This window comes from Anomaloglossus baeobatrachus, chromosome 7 (genome assembly GCF_048569485.1).
Source record: "Anomaloglossus baeobatrachus isolate aAnoBae1 chromosome 7, aAnoBae1.hap1, whole genome shotgun sequence".
Taxonomy (NCBI): Eukaryota; Metazoa; Chordata; class Amphibia; order Anura; family Aromobatidae; genus Anomaloglossus; species Anomaloglossus baeobatrachus.
In genome coordinates, this window is record NC_134359.1 from 155,620,789 (window position 1) to 155,637,138 (window position 16,350).

Sequence of the window (16,350 nt, forward strand, 5' to 3'; positions counted from 1 at the left end):
TGCTGGGGGCATGCACCTCACAGGAGACGCTGGGGCATAGACAGCACTTGGAGGGGGAACAAAAATCACTGGGGAGCAGGCATCACTAGAGGAGCACAGACATCCCTAGGGCCATGGGCAGCACTGGAGGAGCACTTACATCACTAGGGGACAGAGACATCACTAGAGGTAACGGACAGCAATGGGGGCATGGGCAGCACTGGGTGGCATGGACAGCATGAGGGGGGCTCGGATATAATGAGGGGAGCGCAGACAGCACTAGGGGGGTACTGGGGGAAAAAGGATAAGACTTGCGGAGCACAGACATCATTAGGGGAGTACACACATTACTGAGGGGCACAAACAGCACTTCCAGAGCAAAGACATCACTAGGGGAGCATCGACAGCCCAGAAGAACATGGACATCACTGAGGAGCACAGCACTGGGAATGGTACACAGTACTGGGGGGTAGCACACAGCACTGAAGACGGCACAAAGCACTAGGGGTTGAGGGGGCACATAGCATTGGCGGTTGAGGTGGCATACAGCACTCCTAGTTGAGGGTGCACACAGTATAGGAGGTGGCACACAGCATAGGGGGCACACAGCACTGGCGCTATGAGTGACACACACAGCACTGGGGAGTGGGCACACAGCAGTGGGGGTGGCACACAGCACAGGGTGCACACAGCAATGGGGGAGGGGACCCACAGCGCTATGGGTGACACACACAGCACTGGGGGAGCGGGTACACAGCACTGGGGGTTGTACACAGCACTGGGGCACACAGCACCGGAAGGCACACAGCGCTGGAAGCCGTGAAGCTCCTACTGTTCATCTTCTGTGGGACGGGAGCACAGAGCGCTAACTCCGCCCACAAAGTAAGTCTTGAGCACACTGGCACTGACCAGCACGAGGACCTAATGGTATGCTCATGTAGCGTTCAGTAATGAATGCTTCTGCCAGCGTCACACATCGCATCACTTGGCAAGACCACACACTTTCTTGACAGGAGCATCTCAGCTGCATAGAAATACGTGCAGCCAACCCACTCCTGTGAGAAGAGTGTGCGACTGTGAACGGTGATGATATGCGAGACTCGCAAGTGTGACTCTGGAATGCTCATCCTCGCAGGGCACATAGGGATTTAAAGCACCGACAGCATGACGCAATGGCTGGCCCGATCACTGCGGCACCAGGAATCTCCGTATGCAGCCCAGGGGCCAGAGGTTCCCCTCACCTGGCCTAAGGAGTGGAGGAGGCATTTTTTATCTCTTTTTGTTTTGCCTTATATACGAGTCATTATCTAGGAAATAATGTTTCTTAACAGTTTTTTCCAATAAAATCCATTTTAGCTTCAGATTTATATGTTTTATTGTCAATCTGTAAAAGTAATAGTCTAACAACATTGTTTTCAGCAGCAGCCTGGGAGTCATACATGTGTCCAGGCATTTCCCTATGCTGTTCCCATTCCATTTCAGTGGTGTTTCCATGCATTTCAGTGATTTTTAAGGCCCCCTAGACATCCTGTTAGTGTCTACCAGAAAAATGCTTGAGTTTCCCATTGACTTTGATTACGCTTGTTGCTAGAGACAAGCACTCAAGCATTTAAGATTGTGTTAGTTGAGTAAAGAGCACCCACAAATTTTAGTGCTCGCCCATCACAATTTATGATGTCTGAGCATTTGTTTATAGGTTTTCTCCATGGTACAAAAGTACCCTAGCAGTTTAACTAGTTTGTGGGCATGCTCCTTCTTGAGACATGTACAATGTTTTATGCAGATGACATGCAGGACACATTTCATAGCTTCCTACTGGATTAGCAGGGAAGTCTCATTCGAACTGTGGTTGCTGAATATTAATCTATGATAGCAGAAACGTCTGATTCCCAGACATCATTAAGGTGTCAGGACTAGATATGTTTTAACTCTAGAAGGAAAGTAAAAAAATAGAAAGCTTATAGAAGCCCAAGTGTAAAGGGCAAAAGTATGGAGCCTGGGAAGGAAGAGGTAGATTTGGCTATAAAGGTTGACTGCCCACACCATTAAACAATTGACCCTTTTCCCAATGCCAAGAAAGACAGGAAACAAAAATTAAACTTTTATTGGAGAGTATCAAAATTAAAATCACTCTCATCTTTTTGCACCACCAACTTTGGAGGGGTAAGGTCGCGGCTCTTAAATTTGACCACCGGAAGTGATGGGGATATGCCGCCGGACTCCTGACACATGTTACCCAGAGTCGATCTTCCGCCATCAGCTGCGACTTTCATCAAAACCATAACCACAAAACAAACCAACAAATAAAAAGGGGGGGAGGGTGTGCAGCTCTTGACCCAGGATCAAAGAAGCCGGAAGAGCCTCAGGCACAGCTATATATACCCCCAAGGAGGGAGGGGAGATAAGAATACACATCTGGATCCGGGGCATTTTGCAACAGGTAGGCGTACCTACAAGGGAAGGATAGTTAGGAAACAGGAAAACAGGATCATTAACCCTTTCCCGAACATTAGAGAAAGAGGGTAAAAACAAGCCACAACCGGGCTAGCCAGTCAGGGGCTCACCGCAAATAAAGCCGGGCTCCCACATTGTGAGGATGGGAAATACTATTGGAAGACTCAATACATGTCTAATACCCTGAGCTTATGAGAATTACCCATGGAGTTACTGTGCCCTCTGGAAAGGTCTCCAAATTCCAATGATATTTCCTTCAGACCCTGTAAGCAGTTGCTTGTGTAAACAACTGACAATGAAATAATGCAAAGTTATGATTTTTATAATATTTTTCATTACCTAATTTTGCTTTCTTCTGTGTATTCTATTGACAAATAATCAGAATAGAGGCATTACCCTGTCTAGGGTATCAATGCTCTCCACCTCCATACTCAGACAGGGTAATTCCCTTACTTTGTAAGTAAATATAATATGGAGCTTTGTTCAACCGTGGTTGAAAGTGTCTTCTAAAAGAGCATGAACTGGCTATGTGAAATAGCACTGTAGCATGGTGTTTGGGAAGAAAGAAACTACATTTGGCAATGAAGTATATTGCAAAGAATTATTTTGTAATGCCTGCAGAATAATTAAATAATAAAAATCCTTTATATACATTTTCAGAAAAAAGTTTCAGCCATATGTGTGGGTTGTGGAGTCTAGAACCTTATGGAGCGAGGGGTGATGAAGCAACATCAACATTTCTTTTGACTTGGTTGCAGGATTTATGCTGTGAAACCAATGCAGAAAACAATGATTACAGATGGTAGGAATGTGTATGTCCTTGAAATGTGTTTCCTGGAGAAAAAAAAAAACAAGGACTCATACTTTAAGAAAACGATAAAAGACTTGTGACCTTTTCTCAGAAGGTCAGAGACCCTGACATTAAATAAACACTATTTTAGATGGTCTCATATGGTGGGTGCATCTTAGGGAGGAAAGAGAATTGAAAGAAGAATGATAAAAGAAAGAGTGAGAAAATACAGAGAAGTAAAAACAGTAAAGAGACCAGTAATAACACAAACCACAAAATATTTTATCCCCAAGCAAATATAGGGTAATGGCCAAGCAAGAACAGTGCATGGAGGATGAAATGCATGTAATGGAAACCACCTCTATCCACGTTTGAGAGAAAAAGCTAATTAGGGATATTGGCTGACATTGACATGTTTTTTTGTTCATGCAACTAAAATGAATTACAGGGAACCTATTATCATGCTTTTGTGGCGGCCCTGACCTGGTCAGGCACCACTGAGTACTGCACCCATGCTGGGGACAGTGCAATACAGGTAATCCAGAAGGCTGACCGAGGTGTGACTACACAGGCGCATAGTGATCAGGTCTCACACATTTACCTTTGAGAGGACCCCTGGGGATCCCAGGAGGGGGCGAAGCCTCCACCTCCACCCGAGGGGTGGAGGGGGCGAAGCCTCCATCTCCACTCGAGGGGTGTGGTAGAGAGCCTGGTTGCTAGGTGGCGTAGGCAGGCACAAAAGGGAAAAGAGGAAGGAGGAGGAGAGGAGCAGTCTGAAGCAGAGTGTGGAGGAGTGAGGAGCATGGAAGTGGAGCTCAGACAGGAGCAGCAGTGCAGGTCCCACGAGTGAGCCGGTTTAGTGTGCAGCTCAGGGAAAGCAGACGTGAGGAGCAGACCCTGGAGCTGTGGCAGTCTAACAGCGTCCGCGCAGTGACTACCGACGGGGGAGAACGGTCACCTGGGAGTGCTGCCCGAAATCCACACACAGCTAAAGAGAGAGCAACGGAGTGGAAAGTAAGGAGACTGTCAGGGAGAACCAGGCCCAAACGGGTAGCAGGTCCCAGTGCAGGGATAGATTCACCTTTCCTTTGCCAAACCTGCATGAGGGGGCACTTTACACCCCCAAGACAACACTACAGAGTCCGCAGCCACGTAGCCACAGTTAGGGCCCATAGTTCACAGGAGGCAAGCAGCTGGAGTGATCTGGTCCAGGCTACAAGCAAACGGGCCAAAAAGAAGGGGAGAGAGGCACCAGCAACTTCCCTGGGCGACCCCAGCAGGGCTTCAAGCAGGGGTTACACCAAAACGGAAAGGGCTAAGGAAGGCGAGTCGGTAGCCACCCTCATCAGTCAGCCTGAAGGACACCTGGTTCCAGCCTGGTTCATCCCAGCTACGCCCGGGTTACTCACCCTGCCATCAACAGTGAGTAAAACCCCTGAAAGACATTCTGCTTGTGTTGAGTTATTCTGCGCCTTGTGGTTCCACCCACTTACACAGGGCCCTGGGGCTTGCCTCACTCTCAGGAGGCGATTACAACCGACTGCACCCACCATCAGCCCCAGGCGTCCCTTAATCTGCAGTGGCGGTCCCCACTGACCGCAATTCTGAGAGTGGCGTCACGACAATCCTAGATAGAAGATTTCCTACCTGTGACAGGATCCAGCCGCGTGGAGTCCCTGAAGGTAATGCACCGACACAATACTTGCGGGGCTTCACACTTTTCCCATATAAAGTGCGGCCAGCACCTGCAAGACCTCTGTTATAGCGTACTAGAATGCTGTATATATGTGCCCAATCCACTATGCAAGGCAAACAAATATGTTTTTTTATACTCATCTATGGGGCAGTCCATACAGATGGGCATCTCTTGTCCTGATCAAGCACCTCCTTTCTTCTTGCAATTGCTGTCCTCCTTTCCTGCTTTGTCTGGATGACGTGTCCTATAGCATCTACACATTGTCCTTCATCGTGCTCCCACGGAGGAGTGCGTTATCTGCCCTGCTCAGGGCAGAGTAAAATATTGTAATGCCATGTGTCGGTGCTATTTGGCCTTTTCGCATGACTGCATACTACCTTACTTTGCTGTGCCCTCAGCAGGGCAGAGAGAAGAGCGCCTGTGCAGAACGTGATGGAGTACACTTTATGGATGACATAAGATAAATCATAGCAACAAAGTAGGGAAGGCGGATGGGAATCGCAAGAAGCGAGGAGGCCATCAGATCAAGACCAGAGATGCCCATCAGTGAGTACAGTAAATGTTATCTTTTTGACCTTGCAAAGAAAATTGGGGACATAGAGCTGGTGATATAAGTATTGAACATAACACCAATTTTCGAAGGAAATACATTTCTAAAGTTGTTGTTGAAATGAAATTCTCATTATTGCCAAACCATCCAATCCACACATTCAAAGAAATCAAACCTTATATGTCCAAACATTTAGTGATGTGTAATAAGGAGAAATGACACAAGGAAAAAGTATTGAATACATGAAAAAGAGAAGTGCAAAAAGTCATGGAAAGTCATGACCCCAGGTGAAATCTATCAGTAACTAATTTTTCCATCACAGTGACAAACAAATGTAGGTTAAAACGCATGAAAAAGTCTTACGTAAATAAATATGGAATAATTCAAACAAATCATATCGTCAGGCAAAAAATAAGCTTCTACTTGGAACTCCAAAGTAAAAATTATTCAGATTTTATTATCAGGCAATCCCCAAAAAATTGTAATAGTGTGACATTTCGTCCTTTTATCTGGACCTTCATCACACATCGATGGTGGTAGGAAAAGATAGGACATAAAGGAGATGAAGTGCTAAGAGCAGATGGTCGTAGTTGCTATATGTAAGGCACCTTAAGTATAATTATTATTGAGCTCGCTCTTGGCACTTCATCTCCTTTGTGTCCCCTCTTTTCCTACTATAATCCATATGTGATGAAGGTCAAGATAAAGGGACCGAAAAGTCACACCATTACAATTTTTTGGGGATTGCCTGATATTAAACTCTGAAATATTATTTTTTATTTGGAGAGCTGAATAGATGCTTTTTTTGCTAGATGACATGATTTTTTTTAATGATTCCATTTTTATTTATATAAGTCTTTTTTATTGCATTTTAGTCTACTTTTTGATTGGCACTGTGATGAAAAAGATAGTTACTGATTGACATTCCCAAGATTCACAAGAATGTTTTTCCACCTCCTCTTGCAGCCATAGTAGCTGACATTGGATCCTTAGGAGAAAAACTTGGGGCATGGGTAGATAACTTCCTACAATCCCTAGTCCTAGATATAGGTGGCTATATTAAAGATTTCAAATATGTAGTCATAGTTTTTAACTCCTTAACAACAGCGGGCAGTAAAATTATATCCCAGCGGTCATAGTATTAATCCCACGGCAGCTGACGTGTACTTAGCAGGCACAAGCAGATCTGCGATTTGCCTGTACCTGTTAACCCCTTAAATGGCGCTGTCAAAATGTCACATCGCTATTATAATCACGGTCGCGGTATAAAGTTTACTCACCGTGCGACACCGGAAGGCACGTGACATGATTACGTGGATCCGATGGTTGTCATGGTAGCACAAGGTTATGTGATGACTCCTTTAGCTCACTTGACTCACTTACTGTTTCACCCGGCCGAGAGCTGTGTGGAACAGGTGATGAGCATATCTGATGTTCACAGCTGTGTAGCTGTGATCAGCAGATATGGATGAGTGATCAGACTGCTTATCCTTATAGTCCCCTAGGAGGACTAGTAAAATAAAAAAAAAGTTAAAAAAAAGTTTTGAAAAATTAAAAAATATAAAAAAACCCTAAAAGTTCAAATAACCCCCTTTTCGCCCCATTGAAAAGTAAAGGATTAAAAAAAAATGTATATATACATACATTTGGTATCGCCGCATTCAGAAATGCCAGATCTATCAAAATATAAAATCAATTATTCTGATCGGTAAATGGCCTCGCGGCAAAAAAATTCCAAAAGCCAAAATTACGTTTTTTGGTCGCAGCAAATATTGCGCAAAATGCAATATCAGACCATCAAAACATCTGCGCAAAAATGGTACCATTAAAGCATCAGCTTGAGATGCAAAAAATAAGCCATTACTGAGCCCCAGATCCCAAAAAATTAGAATGCTACGGGTCGCGGAAAATGACGCAAAATGTGTGACGCTTTTTTGGACAAACTTCAGATTTTTTAACCCCTTAGATAAAAGTAAAGCTATACATGTTTGGTGTCTACGAACTCACACCAACCTGAGGAATCATATGGACACATCAGTTTTATCATATAGGTAACACAGTGATATAATATCTCAAAAACAATCAAATTTTTTTTGCAATTTTTCTGCTTTTGGAATTTGTTTGCCATTTACCAGTACACTATGAGGTAAAACTAATGGTTTCACTTAAAAGTACAACTCGTTCCACAAAAAACAAGCCCTCACATGGCTATATTGACTGAAAAATAAAAAAAGTTACGGCTCTTGGAAGAAGAATGGCAAAAAACCCCTCAGAAAGTGCAAAATCTGCCGGTCGTGAAGGAGTTAATGAATTTGGTTAGAAAATTATACATGGCTTTTTTGCGATGTGGAAGCTTTTTATCCAGTCTACATAATTTAGCAATGCAGTGTCTTTCCTACAATCTTGACACGTTTAGTATTTATACTACTGAAATCAAAGATTTTCTATTATCGCCTATGGAATTTCTCCTGAAACACAATTAGTTTGTTCTGACAAAAGATATTTTTTTGCAGAAATAAGGAATCAGTATAGGAGCTAAATTCTCCAAATCTTTGTCAAATATAGTTATGTCAAGATGGGAGGAATTATTTTTATTCACAATAATAAAACTGAGGGGGGGGGTTGTGGTGTTATATAAAGTTGCAGCAGCATCTACATCGTGTAAGGAAGCAATGTTTGCAAGAGGGAGAAGGGACTGAGAAAGTGAATGTAAATCAAAGTGTTTGAGATTTCTGCATGGGTATGAGGTATGGGTATGAGCATTTGTGGAGGGGGGCTGCATACTTAGAGAAGAGAGGGAAGAAAATGTTAGTAGGTTGTGGTCAGACAGCAGGAGTGGTGAGCTTAAAAGGTTTGGTAGGGAACAGAGGCAAGGGAAGATGAGGTCAAGCATGTGGCCATCTTTTTGAGTAGCTGCAGATGACCAATGGGTGAGGGCATAAGAGGAAGTGAATGTTAGAAGTTTAGAGACAGATGAGTGGTAGGTGTCAATGGGAGTGTTTAGGTCACCCATGATGATGGTGGGGATGAAAGGAAATGAAAGGAAATGAAGTAGCCATGTGGTGAAGGGGTCGAGAAAGATGGTGACCGGCTTAGGGGGCCGAATGAATGAAAGGCAGTTAGAGGTTGTGGGGGAATAGCTGCAAATGAAGTGCACTTCAAAAGATGTAATAATAATGGAGGGTGATAGTGGAATTGGGTTGTAGGAGCATTTTTCTGACAGGAGAAAACCAACTCCTCCACAATGCTTGTTACTGGGGCGGGGCGTGTGAGAGAGAGATTGAAACCACCATAAGAAAGTGCAGCAGGAGAGGCTGTGTCGGGGGGGGGGGGGGTAAGCCAGGTTTCAGTGATGCTGAGGAAGGAAAATGTATTAGTGATGAAAAAATCATGGATGTTGGAAAGTTGATTGCAAACAGAGCAAGCATTCCATAGAGCTCCTGTTAGAGGGACTGGAGGAGCAGAGGTTAAGTGAATGGCTAAAAGGTTAGAAGGGTTGCGAAAATTTGTCATAGATTGAGGATGGCAGTTAGAAGTGACTGTGGGGATGTGGTGAGGAGGGCTAGGATTAGGAGAGATATCTCCAGAAATGAGGAGAAGCAGAGAGAGTGTTAGTGTCATGATCCTTGCCGGGCTCAGCCGCCGCTGAGCCATTGCTGTTATTCCATCTCTGGGTTTTAGGTCATGCAGGGATTAATTGTTTCCTGCCTCGTTCTGGAGGTCAAGCTGTCCTGACACCTCCGGAACGTCACCAGTGATAGTTCTGCTCTGCAGCATGAGAGCTTGCCTTCTGTGAGTGTTCCCTGATCCATCCTATATTTCAGCTACCATCCTGACTTGTGCCCCTTCCAATTCTGCCTGTCTGCCTTTGTCCCCCTTTGACTTCACGGTCCTGTCCTGTGTGTCTCCCGTCTTGTTTCTCCCTGACCGCTTGTTTACCTAGCCTCTCCTGACCTCCCTGACCCATCTTTTTGTGTTTCTTTCATCTCCCAGTGTCTGACCTTGCTTTATTTGCTTGTTAAAGCCCTAATGTAGGGTGAAACGTTGCTGTTTGTTGTTGGGATGAAATAAAGAAGGAATTCTGGAGATTTCCCTTGAGACGTCTATAAGTAATTATTATGGCTTGCTTTATTTGTATCTGACTTCAGTGTTACTTCCTGGTTCTGACCTTCGGCTTGCATTTGACTACGTTTTGCTTCTCCCTCTGGTTTTCTATTGACATCCTGGTTATTGACTCGGCTTGCTCACTTCTCTATTGTGTTTGCGCCCTCTAGTGAATATTCTGCTTACTGCACTTTGTCTCAGTGTTTCCACTAGAGTAGCGTGACAGTTAATGGGTGGAGCAGGAGAGGCCATGAGATGGCTGTGTGTGTCTGGAGACACAGGGTGTTATGTGGACGAAAAGATCTGAGGAGAGGGTGAGATGGGTGGGGAGTATAGAGGAAGAGATGACCAGTTCATTACTAGGTTTAGGGATCAGAGGGGTAAGTAGCAAGTGAAGTATTATTGGGGTGAGAGTGAAAAGAAACACAAACCATGTTTAAAATGACTATGTATCCAGCTACCTTTTGGTCCTTTCCAGCCCAATTCTGGCCTAATTCATTATAGCACACTTATAGATCCACACCTAGGGATACACACGCCAACATGTCTCAGTCGACAGTATGGGCCAAATATATAGTGTTGGAAGTGCACTCAGGTGGATTACAGTAGGGAGGGGCCAGTGCTCATCCTGATTATTTAAATCAAAGCTGAGCCCAGATGTAGAATAGCATAGACAAAATTAACAAGGGGTCATAAAGAAAAGTGAGAAGAGGGGATTATGGAGTGGTCAGTTACAGACATACCAGATAGACAAATGCAGCAAACACAAGGGAAGTCATATCATGGGAAAGTGAAATAGTTTTCAGACATACCAGTGAAAAGAACAGACACGATGATTAGATGATGGTGAGCAGAGATGATGAATGAATAAATGCATAATATTGATTTCTGGCCAAATTCATTATAGCGCACTTATAGATCCACATGTAGGCCTGTTTCAGATGTCAGTGATTTTGGTACATATGTGCTTTTTTTTATATGTTCCAGAATCACTAACACATGCAGACCCATTATAATAAATGGGTCTGCACACATATCAGTGATTTTTCACTGCCCGTGTCGCCGTGCGGCGTACATGCGTGTCCGTGATTGCCGCACGGAGACATGTCCGTTTTTTTCTGGCATCACTGATGTCCCATGGACCACACTATGGTGTGGTCCATGAAACATGTACCAGAAAAACACGGACATTGAAAAGAAAAAAACATTTATAACTCACCTTCAACAGCGCTGCTTGTTTCCGGTCTCTGCTGTCTCTGCTTCTGAGCCGGCTCATTACTGGCTGCATATTCATGAATGAAGTCACAGCCGACCCAGAAGTAGCTGCAGTGGAGGTCAGCGCCGGCCGGAAACACAGCAGAGGTGGACAGTTCAGCACCACAGAACGATATGTCGTCGGGGTCACGGAATTCGTGGCGCATATCCGGCGTCGTTAGCGACGTCGTTGCGTGTAACAGCTCCGAGCGAGTGTTAACGATCAAAAATACTCACCTTATCGTTGATCGTTGACACGTCGTTCATTTTAAAAATCTCGTTGGTTGTTGTGGACGTAGGTTGTTCGTCGTTCCTTTAGGCAGCACACATCGCTACTTGTGACTAGAGATGAGCGAACCGGTCGTGGTTCAGCTCGAGGTCGGTTCGCCGAACGGAGCTCCCGTTCGAGTTCGGTTCGTCGAACGTTCGACGAACCGAACTCGAACCAATAGGCTATAATGGGAGGCAATCACAAACACATAAAAATGCATTATAAATGTACACAAACAGTTAATAAACATTGCCATAACACTTACCGGTCCCCGCGATCCCTTCTGCACTCTGTCTCCTGCCGCTATTCCATCCGATGATCGCTGAATCCTCCCGGTGACCGGCACTGCCAGCAGAGATGCAGGACCTATCGTGATGTCAAAATAGCCATGTGACCAGTCACGTGGCTATTATCTCATTGGCTACAGACTGGTCACATGACTATGACGCGTCATGTAGGACCTGCGAGTGCATCTCTCCGGTACACGGTGCACATTTGTGTATCGCCATGTACCGGCGACATGCTCTAGTACACGGTCGACTCCCCGTTCCGTTAGGGACCGGCTGACACAGCCGGTCATTAACGGAGATCACCGTTGCCATAGCAACGCAGTTAGCGGTGACGTCACCGCTAACCGCGGCTCCTGGAGCACCGTTGCTATGGTAACGCGTCTGTCAGCGTTACCGCTAGCAGCACTGATCACTCACGGAGTGAAGGCTGCACGCTGCTTCTCGTGCAGCTTTTGTGGCGCCCCTGACCTGGTCAGGCACCACTGAGTACTGCACCCATGCTGGGGACAGTACAACACAGGTAATCCAGAAGGCTGACCGGGGTGTGGAACACAGGCGCATAGTGATCAGGTCTCACACATGTACCCATGAGAGGACCCCTGGGGATCCCAGGAGGGGGCAAGCCTTCACCTTCACTGGAATAGTGGAGGGGGTAGAGCCTCCATCTCCTCTCAAGGGGTGTGGTAAGAGAGTCTGGTTGCTAGGTGGCGTAGGCAAGAACAGGAGAGGAGGGGCAGTGAGTCAGTTAGGGCAGAACTCCATAGGGCTCAGTGAGGAGCAGACCTGTGGGGCTGTTGCTGTCTAACAGCGCCCGCGCAGTGGCTATTGACGGGGGAGAACGGTCAACTAGGAGTGCTGCCTGAAAGCCAGCTTCAGCTAGAGAGTGCAACGGAGTGGGAAGTAAGGAGACTGCTAGAGAGCACCAGGCCCAACCGGGCGGCAGATCCCGAAGCGGGGATAGATTCAACTTTCTTCTGCTAAACCTGCCGGTGTGGGGCTCTTAAAGCCCACACCACAACACTACAAAAGCCGCAGCCACGTAACCGCAAGTTAGGGCCCATAGGTCATAGGAGGCAAGAGGCTGGAGTGGCCTGGTCCAGGGAACAAGCACACGGCAAACGAAGGGGAGAGAGGCTTCAGCATCTTCCCTGGGTGACCCCCATAGGGACTCAAAGTCGGGGTTACCCCAAACCACCAAGGGCTAAGGAAGGCGAGTCAGTAGTCACCCTCATAAAGTCAGCCTGAAGGATACCTGGTTCCTACCTGGTTCATCTCAGCTACGCCCGGGTTACTCACCCTGCCACCTGAAGTGAGTAAAAACCCTAAAAGACATCCTGCCTGTGTGGTCATTCTGCGACTTGTGGTACTACACACCTACACCGGGCCCTGGGGCTTGCCTCACTCTCAGGAGGCTATTCCAACTAACTGCACACACCATCAGCCCCAGGCGACCCTCAACCTGCAGTGGCGGTCCCTACTGGCCGCAATACTGAGAGTGGCGTCACGACTACAAAGAAGATCTCCTACCTGTGACCAGCACCAGCTACGTGGAGTCCCTGAAGGTATGCACCGACACAACACCTGCGGGGCTTCACATCTGGCGTCACGAACAGGATAAGGACTAGACCTGTCCAGACAGGTGACCATGTGCCTGGGCGGTCCGCTTGAAAAATTGGAAGCGCCGCCATATTGCCACCATGAAAAGCGCGCTGAAAAACAACAGCAGCCCGCGCTGGAAGAAGTTACCGCCCACGAAGAGGTGTGGCTACCCAGAGATCCCCTGCAGAGTTCTGACCTTGCCGGCTATGAGAGCGGAAGCGTCCAGAAACGGCGAGAGAGAAGGGAAGCCACAAACCTGCTGCTGCGGAGAGCAGAAATGGAATCCAGACGCGGATACCCAGAACCAGGCTCTGCTGCCTGGTGGTGCCGGGAGCTTGCCCTCTTCTGTGATCAGCTGGAGGCCAGGATTATGCGACGGCTCTATGAGGAACGCAAGGAGCTTCTAGAGAAGGCTGCAGCGGTCCGGATCTATGAGGAGAGAGCCGCGCGGAGCCTGCCGGATCGAGCGGCGACGACGATTCAGACCCCGATGGGTGAGTCCGGTGTTGCCCCGGCTAGAACAAGAGCCCCGACCCTAGCTGCTACGACCGCGGTCCCAGAGGAGGCGCCCGGTGCGGCGATGCTGAGTGAGGCCGCAGCCACGCTAGGTGCGGCCCGCCAAGCCCAGGCCGCTGCAGCGATGCCCCGCCTGTCCCGCAGGGCTCCGACCACCACGGCAGTGCTCATCCGTGCTGCAGGTGTGACGCTGACCCAGGCTGCCACCCTGCTGAACCCGGTCCGCCAAGACCCCAACGCAGCAGCGACGCTTGTCCGCGCCGCAAGTGATATGCTGAACCAGGCCGCAGCCCCGCCGGGTGCGGCCCGCCAAGCTCCGATCACTGCAGCGACGCCCGACTCAGCCTGCACGGACCCCATCGAGGCTGCGACGCCAAGTGAGACCGCGGCTGCAGTGTCCAGTCCGGCCCGCCAGGAATCGGCCGCGACAGAAACGCCAATTCAGGCCGCTGCCATACAGGGCGCGGCCCACCAAGACCAGGCCGCCGCCATGCCAGGCGCGGCCCGCCAAGACCAGGCCGCCGCCATGCCGGGCGCGGCCCGCCAAGACCAGGCCGCCGCCATGCCAGGCGCGGCCCGCCAAGACCAGGCCGCCGCCATACAGGGCGCGGCCCGCCAAGAGATTGCATCACTATTTTCCCCGGCCTGCAAGGCCAGAGCAGACACCGCTCCCCAGTCCAAAGAGGTCCCTGCTAGGAAGACCCTGATAGGAGAGGACCCCGAATACTGGAAGCTGAAGGCTGACCTAGAGGCCCAGTTCCCGCAAGAGATGGTGGATCGGTATCTGCTCCCTCCGCATACCCCCAAGGAAATACAGGCAACCCCTGCAGCTGCGCCAGAGAGTCCACCGCCCAGACCAGCTGAAGAAAGCCCATCCCCAGCACTGCCACCAAAGGAGTGCCAAGAAGAACTAAGGGGGAGAGGAAGCCAGGAAGCTGAGGAGCTGACTCCGGAGCCACCAGCAGTGGACCCATACCCAGAGCCGGAGATGCTGCCCTATTCTCGCTGGGAGGAGGAAGACTTGACACCGTCAGCAGATGAAGATCAACCCAAAGACCTCACCTGGGAGCCCACAGGCATGAACCCAGCCCGCAAGACACGGCGCAGCAGAACAAAGTATCCTCCAACACCACAGTCTCCAGAGCAGAGAGAGGTCACAGCCAGAGACCTGGAGGAGAAAAGGTGCCTAAGAAGGTCCAAAGCCCAGGCTAGAGGACCCCTTTACAGAGGAATAGTAGAGGACTTCAACCTGAAAAGCGGATACGGCTTCATTGTAGTAAAAGGAATAAAAGAGGGCATATTTGTGAATCAGAGAGATGTTCAAGCCCACCTGCCCAGAGGACATTCAGGCAGAAATTTGAAAATTGGGGACTTAGTACAGTTCACCTTGCATCAAGGAGAAAGGGGCTACTATGCCTTAGATGTAGCACCATGTCCCAGACAAGAAAGACAAGAAAGACAAGAAAGAAAAGATAGAGATAAAGAACCAGAAGTAGAAACAGATGAAGACCAAGAAAGGAAAGATAAAGAACCTACAGATGAAACAACCACAGACAAAGATCCTACAGATGAAACAACCACGGACGACGACGGAGAGCAAGAAAGTCACAGGTGCCGGTGCCCTACATGCCCACGCCCTAGTGAAATGGAGGAGTAAAGTAAAGGAAAGTAAGAAGTTACTGTTTTGACCAGTTTGACAAGTTTTGTTTGCAACGTTTAAGAAATGCGCCCACAAAAACTATTGTGAGAAATAAACTTTAAGGCTATGAACTTGCTATAGCCACAAACTCTCGCAGTGTAAATAGTTACACCAGTGGCACCACCACCAGGGCCAGCCTGTTTAGGGGCTTGGCTCGTCTGCAACCAGGGGGGCCCATCCGTAGAAAAGGGCCTTGGCTCACCTGCGACCAGAGAGCACGCCTGTTTATGGGGCCTTGGCTCACCACCACAAAGAGGGTACCTGGTCAGCACCAACTGTGGAGGCCGCCTCTGCATCCTGCCGGAAGAGGCTGAAGGCGCGGATCCACCAGGCCAGGTATACCCTGAAACCACCAGCCCATGAAAGCCGCCTCTACATCCTGCCAGAAGTGGCTGAAGCCGCGGCCAACGGGAGAGGAAGATTGGAGGGAAGGTCTGGGGAAACGGATGGCCCAGACCTGGTTACCAACAGGACCGGTGACCTGCCTCCTGAGAGGGTTTTGGGTGGGTTAACGGACTTGTGGGTGGAGGGTGGTGATGTCTGATACCTGGTGGTTTTAAAAATGTTTTATATGTTTTAATGTTTTATGCATTTTAAAATGTTGTCTTGCAGCCCGAGGACGTGCTGGTGATAACTAAGGGGGAATGTGGCGCCCCTGACCTGGTCAGGCACCACTGAGTACTGCACCCATGCTGGGGACAGTACAACACAGGTAATCCAGAAGGCTGACCAGGGTGTGGAACACAGGCGCATAGTGATCAGGTCTCACACATGTACCCATGAGAGGACCCCTGGGGATCCCAGGAGGGGGCAAGCCTTCACCTTCACTGGAATAGTGGAGGGGGTAGAGCCTCCATCTCCTCTCAAGGGGTGTGGTAAGAGAGTCTGGTTGCTAGGTGGCGTAGGCAAGAACAGGAGAGGAGGGGCAGTGAGTCAGTTAGGGCAGAACTCCATAGGGCTCAGTGAGGAGCAGACCTGTGGGGCTGTTGCTGTCTAACAGCGCCCGCGCAGTGGCTATTGACGGGGGAGAACGGTCAACTAGGAGTGCTGCCTGAAAGCCAGCTTCAGCTAGAGAGTGCAACGGAGTGGGAAGTAAGGAGACTGCTAGAGAGCACCAGGCCCAACCGGGCGGCAGATCCCGAAGCGGG